This window comes from Felis catus, chromosome D2 (assembly GCF_018350175.1).
Source record: "Felis catus isolate Fca126 chromosome D2, F.catus_Fca126_mat1.0, whole genome shotgun sequence".
Taxonomy (NCBI): Eukaryota; Metazoa; Chordata; class Mammalia; order Carnivora; family Felidae; genus Felis; species Felis catus.
The window spans coordinates 60,125,827-60,140,370 of NC_058378.1; the positions used below are offsets into that span (position 1 = coordinate 60,125,827).

The following is a 14,544-nucleotide window of genomic DNA, read 5'->3' on the forward strand; positions in this document are numbered from 1 at the left end:
AGGCGGGCATAAGTTTAGGAATGAATCAATCAGGGTGTGAATATTGTTTCTCCTTCCAACAGGCTATATAATCTTGAGTAAGTTATGGAACTTTGCTGAACTTCAGCTTCCTCATCTGTAGACGGAAATCATCTTAACTTTCTGAAAGGATTACTATACAGACTCAGTGAGATACTAATGGACAAATCCCAGCTTGAGTACCTGGCACCTAACAGAGGCTCACTCTTAGTGACTGTTACATTTTTACAGAAACGCAAAGGGCATGATGGAAACATCACATATTCTAACATAAGACACACCTGGGTTTGAATCCTAACCACTCCGATTTGGGGCAATCATTTCACCCACCTTGCAGAGTTAGTGTGAGGGCTGCCTGAAATAATGTCTATAAATTGCCTGGCATCTATCCCATGCCCTTTAGATAGTCACTGTTATTATTTTGAGGCATTTGCAGCTGTGGCTACAAGGTCACTATTTCCCAGGGAGAACTGCTCACCCTCAGGGATAGCCACTTGTGGTCCAGCCCTTGGTATTCCTGGGGACAGGTTAGGATATCTGGCTCTCCATCAGGCCTGATGGGCCTTTTCCAAGTGAGTTAACCCAGTCCTCACTTGGCATCTCCCTTCTCCTAAATATCCCAACAGGGGACTTCGCACAGAGGCCATAATAGGAGAGTTAACATCTAGAGCAACTGTTCCCAAGTCAGAGGGAGAATAGACACTGCATGTAAAGTTTATTTATTTATTTTGTGGTGGGGAGGGGTAGAGGGAGAGAGAGAGATTCCCAAGCAAGCTCCTTGCTGACAGCACAAAGCCCCATGCAAGGCTCGAACTCATGAACCGAGAGATCATTACCCGAACCCATACCTGAACCCAAACCAAGAGTTGGACGCTTAACCGACTGAGCCAGCCAGGTGCCCAACACTGCGTGTAAAAACCACCCCACACAGGGGAGAGGCTGCCCAGAGCCCTGGAGTCAAACTTGGATTCAAATCCTGGCTCTACTACTTCTTTATTAACTGCAAGATCTAGGGCAAATTACTTAGCCTTGTTGTAAGGCCAGTTTCTCACCTGTAATTGAGAATAATGGTAGTAGAAAAGTGTAAGCAGCACTTAGCATGGCACACATAGGAAACATCAACACATTTTATCTATCGTCATCACTTCTATTACCGTTACAGCAGGATTCCATCCTTTTAACAATCACGCATGCGTAGCTCACATTCCCACCCAGACACGGAGATCAGGGAGCAGCAGCATGGCAATGGAAGAAAATGCCTGTTTTCACTTTTATGTACTTTCAAGTTTCTTTAGCAAGCACCAGTGACTAGAATAACACGGAAACCTTAACGAAGAGGAGAAGGAGTAGGAGAAGTTTTAAAACAAACGGAGCTCACCCACATCGCACAGTACCGGCTCCAGGCCTCAAAAGGCGGTGCCAGGGTACGGGCGCGCGCCTGCGCGAAAACAGGCGATGGCGCTAGGGAATCCCGAGAGGCCCGACCAATCAGAAGGCGTTCCGGTGAGCCCGGTCTTTCTATTGCTAGGAGGCTCCTGGACCCTGAGGGGCACGCGGCAGCACTGGGCGCGGTGCCGGCAGAGCCTGCGCAGTGAGGCTCTTGCTTGAGGCGAGGCCGGAAAAGAGTTGGGAAAATCAGAAGGGAACAGGAGAAGAGTAGAGCTGGGAAAAGGGTGGGAGGTGAGCAAAGACAGGGCGACAGCATAGAGGCAGCCTCTGCAAGTAGAGAGGAAGGATGCGTCTTGGAGCGCGGGGAGGAGGGGAAGGTATGAAGGAAAGATCACAGAGGTGACGGGTGCTTCGGTGACCTGGGGGCAGGGGTCTCCTACTCTCCTCTCCAGTGCGCAATTGAAAAGGATAGGAGTGATTACTTAACGTTTAATCCTGTAAGGGAGGCCTAGTCACCCAGCTCCTAGTGCCACGGTCGTTAAGTGATGGAGCTGAATTTCATCCTCAGATCTGACTCCTAGATCCTTGGCTGTCTGCTGTGAGAAGAGCCCAAGGACGCTCCAACTGCACGCACTTAACACAGGACACCATGAGAGAAAAGACGGGAAGAGGAAAAGCGCAGGGAGGTGAGGGAAGGAGAGGGCTGATATGGAAAAGAAGTGAAGAGTTTGCAAATGGGAGGGAGAAAAAAGGAGAAGAGACGAAAAAGGGATGGGGTTGGGGCACCTGGGTGGCTCAGTCGGTTAAGGGTCAGACTTCGGCTGAGGTCATGATCTCAAGGTTCGTGGGATCGAGCCCCGCATCTGTCTCTGTGCTGACAGCTTGGAGCCTGGAGCCTGCTTTGGATTCTGCATCTCCCTCTCTCTCTGTTCCTCCACTGCTGTCACTCTGTCTCTCTCTCTCTCTCTCTCTCTCTCTCTCTCTCTCTCTCAAAAATAAATAAAGATTAAAAAAAAAATTTTAAGGGATGGGATGTGAGGAGGAAAGAGAAGGGTGAAGGGGCAGCAACAGGGAAGGAGAGAAGAAGAAAAGATGGAACCATGACTGAGCATGGGCTTAAGCCAGAGGAAGGCGGGGAGGGGATGAAGGTGGTCCTGGAAGAGTCAAAATCACCTGGAGCATAATCCTAAAAGCTGAAGGAACAAGGGTTGGAGTTTGGTAGGTATTTATGCTTTGTTTTCTCTTGCTGTGAAAGCGTGGAGCCTGGGGATGCTTGCCTATTGACCTGGCAACTGGCTAGTCAACTCAGCAAGAGACTCTGATGGAGGCAAGTTGGAAGTGAGGTCAGACTCCTTCTGACCTGTGCTGTGAGGGTCTCTAAGCTGCAGCTGGGTTGCCATGTTCGTTATTAGTGCACCGAATGGGCTCACCCAGTATACTATTCAAGAGTCATCAACAGTTTGATCTGAAATTTACCCTTCAGACCATGTTGTGGTTTGTGGGGTTTTTGGTTAAAAAAAGAGAGAGAGAGAGGGAGAGATTTTGTTACTAAGGTAATGATTTCAAAAAGTCTTTATCTCCTTTTTTCCTTTAAAGATCTGAACAGATCTGGGGTGCCTGGGTGGCTCAGTCAGTTAAGCATCCAACTTCAGCTCAGGTCATGATCTAATAGTTCATGAGTTCCAGCCCCACGTCTGTGCTGATAGCTCAAAGCCTGCAGAATGTCTCTCTCTCTCTCCTCTCTCTCTCTCTCTCTCTCTCTCTCTCTCTGCCTCTCCCCTGCTCGTGCTCTGTCTCTGCCTCTCTCTCTCCCTCAAAAATAAATAAAAACATTAATTTTTGTTTAATCTGAACATATCCTGTGTTTGATCTTAAACATTTTAGACTAAGGGGTGCCTAGGTGGCTTAGTCGGTTAAGCGTCCGACTTCAGCTCAGGTCATGATCTCATGGTTTGTAAGTTCAAGCCCCACGTTGGGCTCTGTGCTGACAGCTCAGAGCCGGGAGCTTCCTTTGGATTCTGTGTCTCCCTTTCTCTCTCTGCCCCTTCCCTGCTCATGCTCTTTCTCTCTCTGTCTCTCAAAAATAAGTAAATGTTTTTTAAAAAAAGTTTTAAACATTGTAAACTAATAAGGGCAGGTTTTTCTTTCCCTTCATGGGTTTTTGTTGGTGCTCTGGGGTTCAATCTCTTGAAGGGAAGGTCTTGGAGGAAGGGAACGTAGCACAGAGGTAGGAACGATGGAATATTACTCAGCAATAAAAAGGAATGAAGCACTGTTACATGCTACAACAAGGATGAACTTTGAAAACATTATGTTAAGTGAAAGAAGCCAGTCACAAAATACTATACATTGTGTAATTCCATTTGTATAAAACCTCCAGCAAAATTCAGAGACAGAAAACAGATCAGTGGTTTTGGGGGGCTGGGGGAGCATTTTGGGGGCTGAGGACGACTGCTAAAGGGAATGGAGTTTCTTTTTAGGGAGATAAAATGTTCCAAAATTGATTGTGGTGATGGTGCACAACTCAGAATACACTGAAAACTATTGAATTGTACATTTTCGATGAATTGTGTAGAATGTGAATTATACCTCAATAAAGTTGTGAAAGAAAGAAGGAAAGAAAGGGAGGTGAGGGAGAGAGGGAGGCAGGGAGAGAAGGAAGCTGGGAAGAAGGGAAGGAAGGAAGGAGTGAGCAAAGAAACAGAGGTGAAAAAGATTGTGTCTAACTTAAGGGGCATAGAATGGATCTGTGTGGCTGGCATTTAAGGAAGTAGTGAAGAGTAAAACTAAGACCAAAGAACACAGGGCCTAGAACTTCATGTCAGAGTTTAAACATGATCATATAGCTCTAAACTATTAGAGTAGCCACTAGCCATATGCAGCTACTGAGCACTTAAAATGTGGCTAGTCCAAATTGAGATGTACTGTGGGTAGAAAATACACACCAGATTTTGAAAACTTAGTATGAAGAAAAGGAATGTAAAATTTCATTAACTTTTCTATTGATCGCATGTTGAAATGAGAATATTTTTTATATTGGGTTAAATAAATTATTAGTCTTACTGTCTAAAATAACTTTGTTAGGGGCACCTAGGCAGCTCAGTCAGTTGAGCATGCAACTCTTGATTTTGGCTCAGGTCATGAGCCCAGTGTTGTCGAGCATGGAGCCTGCTTGGGATTCTCTCTCTCTCCCCCTCTTCCCCTCTCCCCTACTTGAACATGCACCCATGCTCTCTCTCAAGTAGAAAAAGGTAATAATAAAAAATCAAGCAAAATAACTTGGCTACTAGAAAATTTTAAATTACATATGCGACTCCCATTATATTTCTATTGGACAGAGCTGTTATAGATTAGTGGATAGCCACTGAGAGTTCTTGAATCAGCACAGGGGTTGGCAAATGTTTTCTGTAAAAGGCCAGATGGTAAATATTTTCAGACTTGAGGGCCATACAATCTCTGTAGCAACTACTCGACTCTGCTGCTGTAGGATGAAAACAGCTAAGGACAACGCGTAAACAAACAAGCAAAGCTGTATTCCAACGCAACTTAATTTATGGATGCTGAAATTTGAATCCCACGTACCTTTCACATGTCATAAAATATTCTTCTTCTCTTTATTTTTTTCCCCAGTCACTTGAAAACGTAAAAAAACATTCTTAGTTTGTGAGCCCTACAAAATCAGGCAGTGAAAGAGATTCAGCCCATGGGCCATAGTTTGCCAACCCCCGATTAAAGAGTTCAGCTAGTCTCTGAAAATCTCTCGCAACCACCCGCAGCATTGGTAGTCTCCCCACACACAGGCACACAGTGCTTGGAAAATTCCTTCTCTGCAAACAGCATGGATTCACATAACATTTGATCTGGAAGGGACAGTAGGGATCATATGCTCCTACCTTCTTATGTTACATTTGAGGAAACTGAGTCTCAAAGAGGTAAACTCACATAAACAAGGTCACGTTGCAGTGAAGAGGTTCCAAATAATAGGAGTAAGTGCAAGACTATCAGGCAGCAGCTGGCAAAAAAGGAAGGGTCTAAGGTCAGACTGCGTACCTAGGCCCCACTCAGGGACTCTAAATTCTAGCTTTTCCATCCATCCATTCACCAGTTCTCCCATTCATCACTTATTTCTTGAGACAGCATGGGTGCCGGGCCCCGTGCGAGGCTCTGAGGAACCAGACATTAATTTGGTCAGTGACCTTGAGGTGCTCAGTATAGAGAAAGATATTTTAAAACGTATATACTGGGGGGCGCCTGGGTGGCGCAGTCGGTTAAGCGTCCGACTTCAGCCAGGTCACGATCTCGCGGTCCGTGAGTTCGAGCCCCGCGTCGGGCTCTGGGCTGATGGCTCAGAGCCTGGAGCCTGTTTCTGATTCTGTGTCTCCCTCTCTCTCTGCCCCTCCCCCCGTTCATGCTCTGTCTCTCTCTGTCCCAAAAATAAATAGACGTTAAAACGTATATACTGGGGTGGGGGAGGGGACAGATTTCCTGGAAGGAGAGGAAAAAGGACCTCTGAGGAGGTGTAGCCCAAGCAATGATCAGAAGGACAAGTAGGAATTAGCCAAGTAAAGGAGAAGGTGGGAAGAATATCTCCTATGCAAAGACCTGAAACAGAGTGCCCAAAATGTTTAGGGAACTATAAGCAGATCCCGGGCGTGGAGCATTAAGTAGGAAGTGGAAGTGGGGGAAGGGAGCCTGGAGATCAGTGGGACCCAGAATAGGAAGATCCTCTGTTTGAAGTTAAGATACTTGGTCTTGATCACATTAGGTGGTGAGGAGACACAGAGAGGTTTTAAACAGTGAAGTAAGACAGATTGAGTTTTAGAAAACTCACACTGGCAGTTTGCCAGGCAGAGCGGAGAGAAGATTCCATGTGGAGGGAATGGCCTGAGGGAAGGCCTGGATACATACAAGACCTGGTAACAGCGAGTGATCTGGTGTGACTCAAGCAAGCAGTACATGACAAGGAGTGAGAAGAGAGAAACTGAGGAAAGGACTCTGTGCAGATGGTAGAGGGTCTTCAAATCCCAGCTGAGGAGTTTGGCTTTGATTTGATTCTTCAGGTACAGACATTGGTAAGAACCCATGGGAGTAAGTTGGAAGGTAGAACACAGACTTAAGGTCAAGTCGTTTTAGCTCTGCCATTTATTAGTTAAACCTCCATTTCCTCAGAGGTACAATGGAGATGATAAAGTGATGAGAATTGAGCGACATAACTTGTAAAAAGTGCTTATCACTGTTTAAGAGCCTGATACACAATGAGCACTCAAAATATTAGCTCTGAAACCCACATGGAACGCATCACATGAAAGGGCTCCCCGTTCCTCCCTGAGGGAGGAGACTCGGCTAGGAGAACACTCTGGGGATGGATGCCCCTGACCTTTTATTTTTTAACTTGAGCTAACTTTCCCTTTTTTTTTTTTTTCACATGGAAAAATCACTGTGAGACCACAAGTCCCCACATTTTGGGGTAGTTTTCTTTAAGAAGCTCAGAGGAATTCATGCACCCGACTCTGGTCTTATGCGTAGCTTTTTCCAAAGTAGGGCCCAGAAAGCCAGCAGCTCGGCTTGAGAGGGCTGAGCATTCTCCCACGGACCCTGTGACAACCTTTGCATTCCTCTAGCCCTCCCAATGATCATTATCTGTTAATGAATCATTATCTGATTATCTGTTAATTTCATATTCATTTTTACACTGTATGTGCAGTGTATATATATATATATATATATATATATATATATATATATACTGTATTGCAGTGTTATATATTATATATATATAATATATACCTAATATGTGATAAAGGAAAAATATTTTATGTATATGTTTATAAGTACATAGAACAGCTCTTAAGAACCTGGTAACCGGTCTTCTCCAGGATAAGGAATGGTGTGCATTGGGGCGAGACTTACTCTTTTGTGCCTTCTGAAGAACCATGTATGTGTATTATCTATTTAAACAAATCCAATGAATTTTTAAAATTCAAAAGAGCATCTCTGTTTTTCTGTAATAGAGGTATACCAGGTCTACTGTTGCTTTAGCCTCAAGTTTTGCTTTCCAGTGCCTTGCTCTGTAGTCCAAAGCCGGAACAGTGAATGAGAGGGTGACAATCTTGGTTTCCATCCCCCACTGCAGGGGTCAGAATCCTTCTGTGACCCAGGCCTCCCAGCTGGGGAATGGGGAGAGTGGCACTTGCCACATTCTCCACAGGAGTAGCATTGAGAACTAGCTATCTGTTGGTAAAGGATTTCAGGATCTGGGAATGAAAGAGAATATATTAACACAAAATACTCCTGCTTTTTAACTCCACATAGTTCTAGAGAAATCTAATATAAAGGCTTCAGATCCACTTACAGTTGCTGCACTAAAGATGAATGTTAATTAGTGACATTGACAATTGTCATTTTCTTTGTAAACCTACTTGATGGCTGGGAGCTGCAGGAATCTTTGCTATATGAGCCTTCTCTCTTTGAACAACAAAGTCTCAGGCTGACCTACCTGAAACAGACAGGAAACCTGCCCACCTCAATTACAGGTCTCAGCTGAGAGGCAGTGTTTGGTGTCCACACAGTCTATCTAGACAGCATTTGCCTAACCAGGTCCAGTGACTGCGGCTTATCTTTTAATGAGGTTCTCCATTCCATTCCTTCTCTCTCTAGTGCCCTCATCTAGAGTGAAATGCACAGAAGGCATTTAACAAATAATGGCTGAACTAATGGCGGGCTGACTTCAAGAGCACCCTCATTTTATAGACAGGGAAACAGAGTCACAAAGAAATGCAGTGCCTTGCATGAGTTCCATGATATAAGGGACCATTGGTTCAGGCAGGAGTCCCAGTTCAATCCCTAAAGCTCCTCTCTTCCACTCCCTGAACAGAGGATGCCTGAGAAGCTCCTGTATTTCCATCTTCACAGTCAGGGAAACAGGAGAAGCAGCTGTGTGACCAGCCCTGGGTCCAGACAACCCGAGGAAATGGCGAAGCCACCATCCCTCCCCAGATCTGTTCCCCCCATCTGTAAAATAATGGCATGGCAGGATAACCTCTCAGGTCCCTCTGCATTCACCAGCCACCTTGGACGGCCCCTTCCTCCAAGTTGTGTTTCTTGAATTCTTTGAGTTTCCCAAGAGTTTCAAGGGGGCGCTGTGAAGCTGGCTACGCGCAGCCAGTGGGCTCTTCCTTCCCTGGAGCTGCCTGAGTGCCTGGTCTCCCTGCTGGTAACCAAGCCCTTGTCTGCCTTTCGAGCAACCCAGCCCTTTCTTATTGTTGCTGTCTGTTTCCATTTGCTCCTTTTATTCTCCGGGTTTTCCTTGACTCTGATGTTTTTCCCCCTGCTGCACAACAAGCCCTTCTGATCTCTGTGAAAGGCAAACCCGTGTCATTCTTCCAAATCATCATTGTATGACATGTTTTTATATCAGCCGGACAAAGGAGCTATTTGATCAGGGGGTATGGTGTGTGATTGTAAGAAATTCAGCTAGTCGGTGGCAACCATTGTTCCCCAAGCGGCTCCCTGACCCCATTCTGTTCCAGGAAAAACTCCCTGAGAGTGGCCTCTATTCATGGAGTAACACCAGTCCCCAGCCGCGCTCCAGGAGCATGCTCAATTCCTAGCGGTGTCACCGATAGCTGCCCGCAGCCACTCTTTAACTCTTTCATCAGCATTAGGTTTCCAACCCCACAGCTGTTATCACGGCCGCAAGCTCAGGGGGTTAGAGATATAGGCATGCTCTCTGCTCTCCCTCTTATCTTGGAGAAATTCAACCTTCCTTTGAAATGGTCATTTGGAAATTACCCGTCTGCTGCTTTCAGCGCAGCAGGCCTGGCTAGCATGCCCTGCCCTCCTCAGTTTTCCCCTGAGGACATCCTCCCCACCTCTGCCAACTCTCAGCCCCTGCTGCTCCGGGGCTTGCCTCCTGGTATGTAGACTAGTGGCCCCTCGAGGTGGTTTCAGATTGGCATCTCAGGTGGAACTATGGGGCCCCTCACCTTGACCCCCAAATCTTGGGCAGATTGCCCATTGGTCCCCCAAAGATGAGGGAATACTTCCACACGCTAACAAACGTTACCTGCTTAGTTTTCCCTTCCTTTCCTTCTAGTACACATGGGGTCCCTACACGTGTAGGGTCTTGAGTTGGGTATTGCAGGAGGGACAGAATTGTATTAAAATTGGCCATTGGCCCTAGAAACTCAGTGCATTAGAAGAAATGAGACAGGTAGATATGTCTCCGAAGAAACATCCATAGCATTCCCTCAGCTTTAACCCTGTGCCATTAAAACACTATGAGGGATACCCAAACCATTCTGGCCTGTTTAGCACATCAGCCACCCAGATGGCAGGAGTACTCAAAACCATGCGCAGTTGTGAGCTATATATACCTTTCCACAGGCCCAGCCTGTCCTGAGTGTGTGCATCTTAGCATTATACATCTACAGAACAGCCCTGAAAACACCAGAAGATTCTGGGAAATGTCTTAAAACCTAATAGCTTTGGGGTTTTCCTTATTGTCGCTGCAATCATTTTATAGACACTAGAAATGGAGGGCCCGGTTTGCGGTCACCCAGGGGCTGAGCAAGCACGCCAATCTGGGGCCTGTTGTTCATTTCTCCCCTGGTTCACCTTTTAATTCATTAAGTTCCGCTTTTGTCCAAAAAGCTGGCAACAGATTAGACTGTTACCGTTTCTCTGTGACTACTATCAGGGAATCAAGGACCTCAAAGCCAATGAAAATGCCAACTCAAGAATCTAAAATCCTAAATGAGGTTCAGTCTCTGCCTTGTCCCCCGTCGGTGTTTCTTTGCCTTGAGTCAAACGAACGTCTCCTCCAGCAAGAGAATCTTAGCCTGGCTCCTCCACCTCAGTTCCTCTTTGGCCCCCAGGGAACATCCACGGTGCAATAGCTACAATATTAACAGCTATATGTATGGTGACCAAATAATTTATCGCCCAAGTACTAATTCGTGTAACAACATGGATGCACCTTGAAAACATTATGCTAAGTAAAAGAAGCTGACACAAAAGACCACATAGCATATGAATCCAGACATGTGAAACGTCTAGAAAAGGTAAATCCATGGGGAAAGGAGATTAGTAGTTTCCAGGGTCTGGGAGGAGGGACGGTACGGAGAGTGACTGCTAACGGGGATGATGAAAATGTTCTGGAATTAGATAGTGGTGATGATTGCACAACTTTGTCAATATACTGAAAACCACTGAATTGTACACTTTAAAGGGGAAATTTTTGTGGTGTGTGAATCTCAACAAAAAAGAAAAAAGAAGGGGAAAATACCACCTAAAAAAGGAAGTTTGTCATCCAAGCCAGGATCAAGACACTTTTGAGGTATTAATAATTACTCTGGGAAATGTGTATAAACAAGGACATATACGGGCGCCTGGGTGGCTCAGTCGGTTAAGCATCCGACATCATCAGCTCAAGTCATAATCTCATGGTTTGTGAGTTCGAGCCCCACACCGGACTCACTACTGTCAGTACAGAGTCTGCTGCAGATCCTCTGTCTCCCTCTCTCTCTGCCCCTTCCCTGCTCTCTCTCACTCTTGCTCTCTCTCAAAAATAAATAAACATTAAATTTTTTTTTTTTTTTAACAGGGACATATGGCCTAGATTCTACCCAGGCAAGAATTCTGCGGCCACTAGTGGCTCCAGGAACCACGCGGACTTGTGTTCTCAGCTCCTAAATCCCCCAAGCCATTTGAGATTCTATTTGTTCTTGAATGTACCTCCTCTTTTGTAATGAGCTTTAAAAGTTTGCTCGGTGACATCGCACCTCTTCCTCCTCACCTGAGATTTATCCATTCATCCGTTCATTCACTAATCAGCTACGTGGTACCTATGACGCCAGGCAGTCAGGATAGGGGCTGAGGAACATAGATGAAGAAGTCAAATTTCTTTCCCTCCAGGAGGTCACTTTCTACTGAAAAGGGCGACATTCAAGTCAAAGGAAGTGCATTTGAGATAGAAGAATGTACTGGGTACCAGGAGGCCCAAAGAAGGCGAAAGTTAGCCCTTCCTGAAGCTGGGATTTTCTAGATGCCCACCCACTGCTTGGCTTTCCAGACGGACTGTGATGGGGCCTACTTCTGACCCCACTGGAGGAAAGAGGAATGTCTTCTTTGTCTTTGGTTTTCCTCCCCCATTCACCATGGTCCCCGCCGTTCAGTGGTCTCTCACGTCCAGCACACATTGGGGTACCACCATTAGGGGTCTGGAGCTTCTTTCCCATGGGTGACCTGTACTCCAGCTCAGACTCCCACTCTCTGGCTGTCACTGGATCTTTCCTTCCTAAGTACATTGTGTTTCTTGCCCATTTTTCTGCCCACTCATGAGGGCTTATAAGGTTAAACCCCTTGACCAAGGTCACACAGCTGGTTAGTAACAAAAGCCAGACTAGAACCCACGTTCAGTCCTCGAAGTGAAGTCCTTTCGGGCTTCCATCAGGGGGTTTTATTTTTCTAACAAAGTGCCTATAACTTGAAGAGGGAAACTCCAATCAATCCTAAATCGGTTTTTTGTTTTGTTTTGTTTTCTAATTTTTTGCTTTAGCTGTCAGCCTCGGCCAGTAGCGGGAGCAGTCATAAGTAAATGATTAGTGACCCCCCCAAGGGTGCGTGTCATAGTCTCGGCACAAACATCGGGCTGGAACTTCTGATCCCTTACAGCCGTCTGTGTAACCCCAGTCCCTATGCCATGCAGCTCAGAACCCACATTCCAGTGGTGTTTCTCACTAGGCAGGAGGAACAATGGGAGTCGGTTCCCCTTAATACAGTAGAAGTTCACACCTGGAGGGGTCAGAGGCGGAAAAGCTTCAAAGTTAAGAACTTGGGTTTTAAAGGCCAGCAGATCTGGATTTAAATCCTGGCTACGTAACTGGAAGGAGAATGGTCCTTCAGTTTCTCCGGCTGTAAAATGAGAATAACCACTCATTTAGGGGATAAGATCCTCACAGGGATAACAGCTACCGCAGCGTAGTGTCATGAGGGTGAAATGACATGAGGCATATCAAGGACTTCGCACGGTCCCTGGTAGATAGTGAACACTCAATAACGCCAGCTAGTGTTATTACTGTCCTTTCTAACACCGCCTCTGGTCTTCAAAGGGTCCCAAACTCTGGAGATTGTTGGTCAAGTATCCTCAGAGCATGCCTGCTGCCCTCTTGTCTGCCCCATAATGGCAAGACCGAGCACTAAGGCAAGCAGATGGGACTTCATTCATTCATTCATTTATTCACCAAAACTAATGAAGCACCTAGTATATTCCAAAACCACATGAAGAATTACCATCCTCAATAAGTAGTTATAACAGTGTTATACACAGAATAATGTATGAGACCACACCACGCAGGATTGCCCGGGAGACACAATGGGGAAGAGACAATTCCAGGTTTTGAAGGGTATGTAGGAGTTCGCCTAGGTAAACAGTATGCGAAAAGGCAAATGCATGGAAGGGCATGAAGTATTTGAGAAACGGTAAAAAGATCTGTTATTGCTAGATTCTCCCACCAACGTGGAAGGAGAGAAGCTTGGGAACTTGTGGCCAAATTGGGAAGGGCCTCCTGTGCCTGGCTGAGGAATTTGAATTTTAGCCAGTGGCCATCGGGCAAGAGTGGGGACTTTTTAGCATGCAGGTGACTCGAAACAGTCTTTGGCTTGGTTTAGAAATTTTTGTTCTGGCTGCTCTGTAGTGGAAAGAGTGCAAAATGAGTCCCAATCTTTGGGGCAGGGAAGGTGATCCTGACCCACCAGAAAGGCGGGAGGTATGGCTGCTGCTCTGGCCCCAGGAGACAGGCCTGTTTCCCTCCGCTCTTCTACGAGATTTGACTTCAGCCAAATTTCACACAGGTTCTGAGGGGCTCGCAAAAAAGAGAATTCTTTTCTTTAGCAGAACAGGACTGAGGTGAATTCCCCTCAAAGTTTTTGTTGTCGGCAGTATTCAAAACGGGTACTGACCTTGGAGTCTAGACACTGGAATGTTCCCTCTAACTCCTGACGAGTGCCGAGTGCCGGCCGTGTGACCTTGGGCCAGGGGGTCTCTGTTCCTCAGGGCTTCCTCCCTCCCACCAGGTGGGAACTCTTCCCTCTTAGAAATTCCCTAGCACCATGCTGGTACCTGTTTAGTTCACTTTTTCCATTTCATTCTGTTCTGCATTATTAGTCATGGGTGTGCTTTGCAGAGTGGAAAGACTAGAGTCTACAGATCTGGCTTCCAATCCTGGCTCAGCCATGTGCCAGCTGTGTGGCTCAGAGACATTCTTTTACCCTGCCGAACCCTCATGTCCTCCTCTGTAAATCTGGAATGAACGCCAGAGAGTCGTTAGGTCGATAGAAGGAATAATTGAAATAAAGTATGTAAACACAGTGCCTGAAACATAAAGCACTCACTAAAGAATACTTACGTGAACATACTACAGACACACACACATGCACACACACACACACACACACACACACACACATACACACTGTGGTCTTGATACTGAAGCACTTAGCTTAAAACATTTATGAGTATGGACTCAGAATCGATATTGATATTGCCTTTATGCCTTGATTTTCTTACGTTTAAAAGGTAATGATGCTATCAGACTCAACCGCACTGAATACTTGGAATAAAATTGGAAAGCACACCCATTTGTAGTTGCCTATTTGACATCCAACCGTCATTTGTATATATAGTTTCTCTTACGAGAGTGTAAACTCCCTGGGAACAGGAACAAAACCACTGCTCTCTCTGTGAATGAGAAGTGGAGTGGAGCCCAGGGCTTGGTACATGGCAGTGGAGAGAATCATTTTTAAGCCCCTAGAGTCGGTGCCCAAGCCAGAAGGTACCATCTACACAGCCCACCAGCCGTTCTCAGTTGCCACCTTCTGCTGACTGCACAGCCTCGAGCATCGGCATCACAAAAGTTGACGTCTTAGCCTGAGCCCCAGTCACTAATGGCAGCCAGAAGCCAGGCCTTGAGATGCCCAGGTGTTGAGGAATTGAGCAGGAACCAGCAAGGGTCTCCCTCTACCTTCGGGGAAGAACCAGTCCTCGGTGCCCCGGGTGCCGGCCCCAGGGGATAGTCGTCAGGGAAGTCGTCAGGGGGATAGTCGTCAGCCTCTGGCTAAGCTCCTGGCCTTAGCATG

At 46.2% G+C, this 14,544-nt stretch overlaps 1 long non-coding RNA gene across 1 annotated transcript; it reads left to right on the forward strand.

Annotated features, from left to right (window-relative positions):
* Positions 1–1,222: 1,222 nt before the first annotated feature.
* LOC123380888 lies at positions 1,223–11,166 on the forward strand. The gene is made up of 3 exons (XR_006587256.1): positions 1,223–1,521; positions 1,976–2,093; positions 11,012–11,166. It is a non-coding gene; the product is annotated as an uncharacterized LOC123380888 (long non-coding RNA).
* Positions 11,167–14,544: the final 3,378 nt, after the last annotated feature.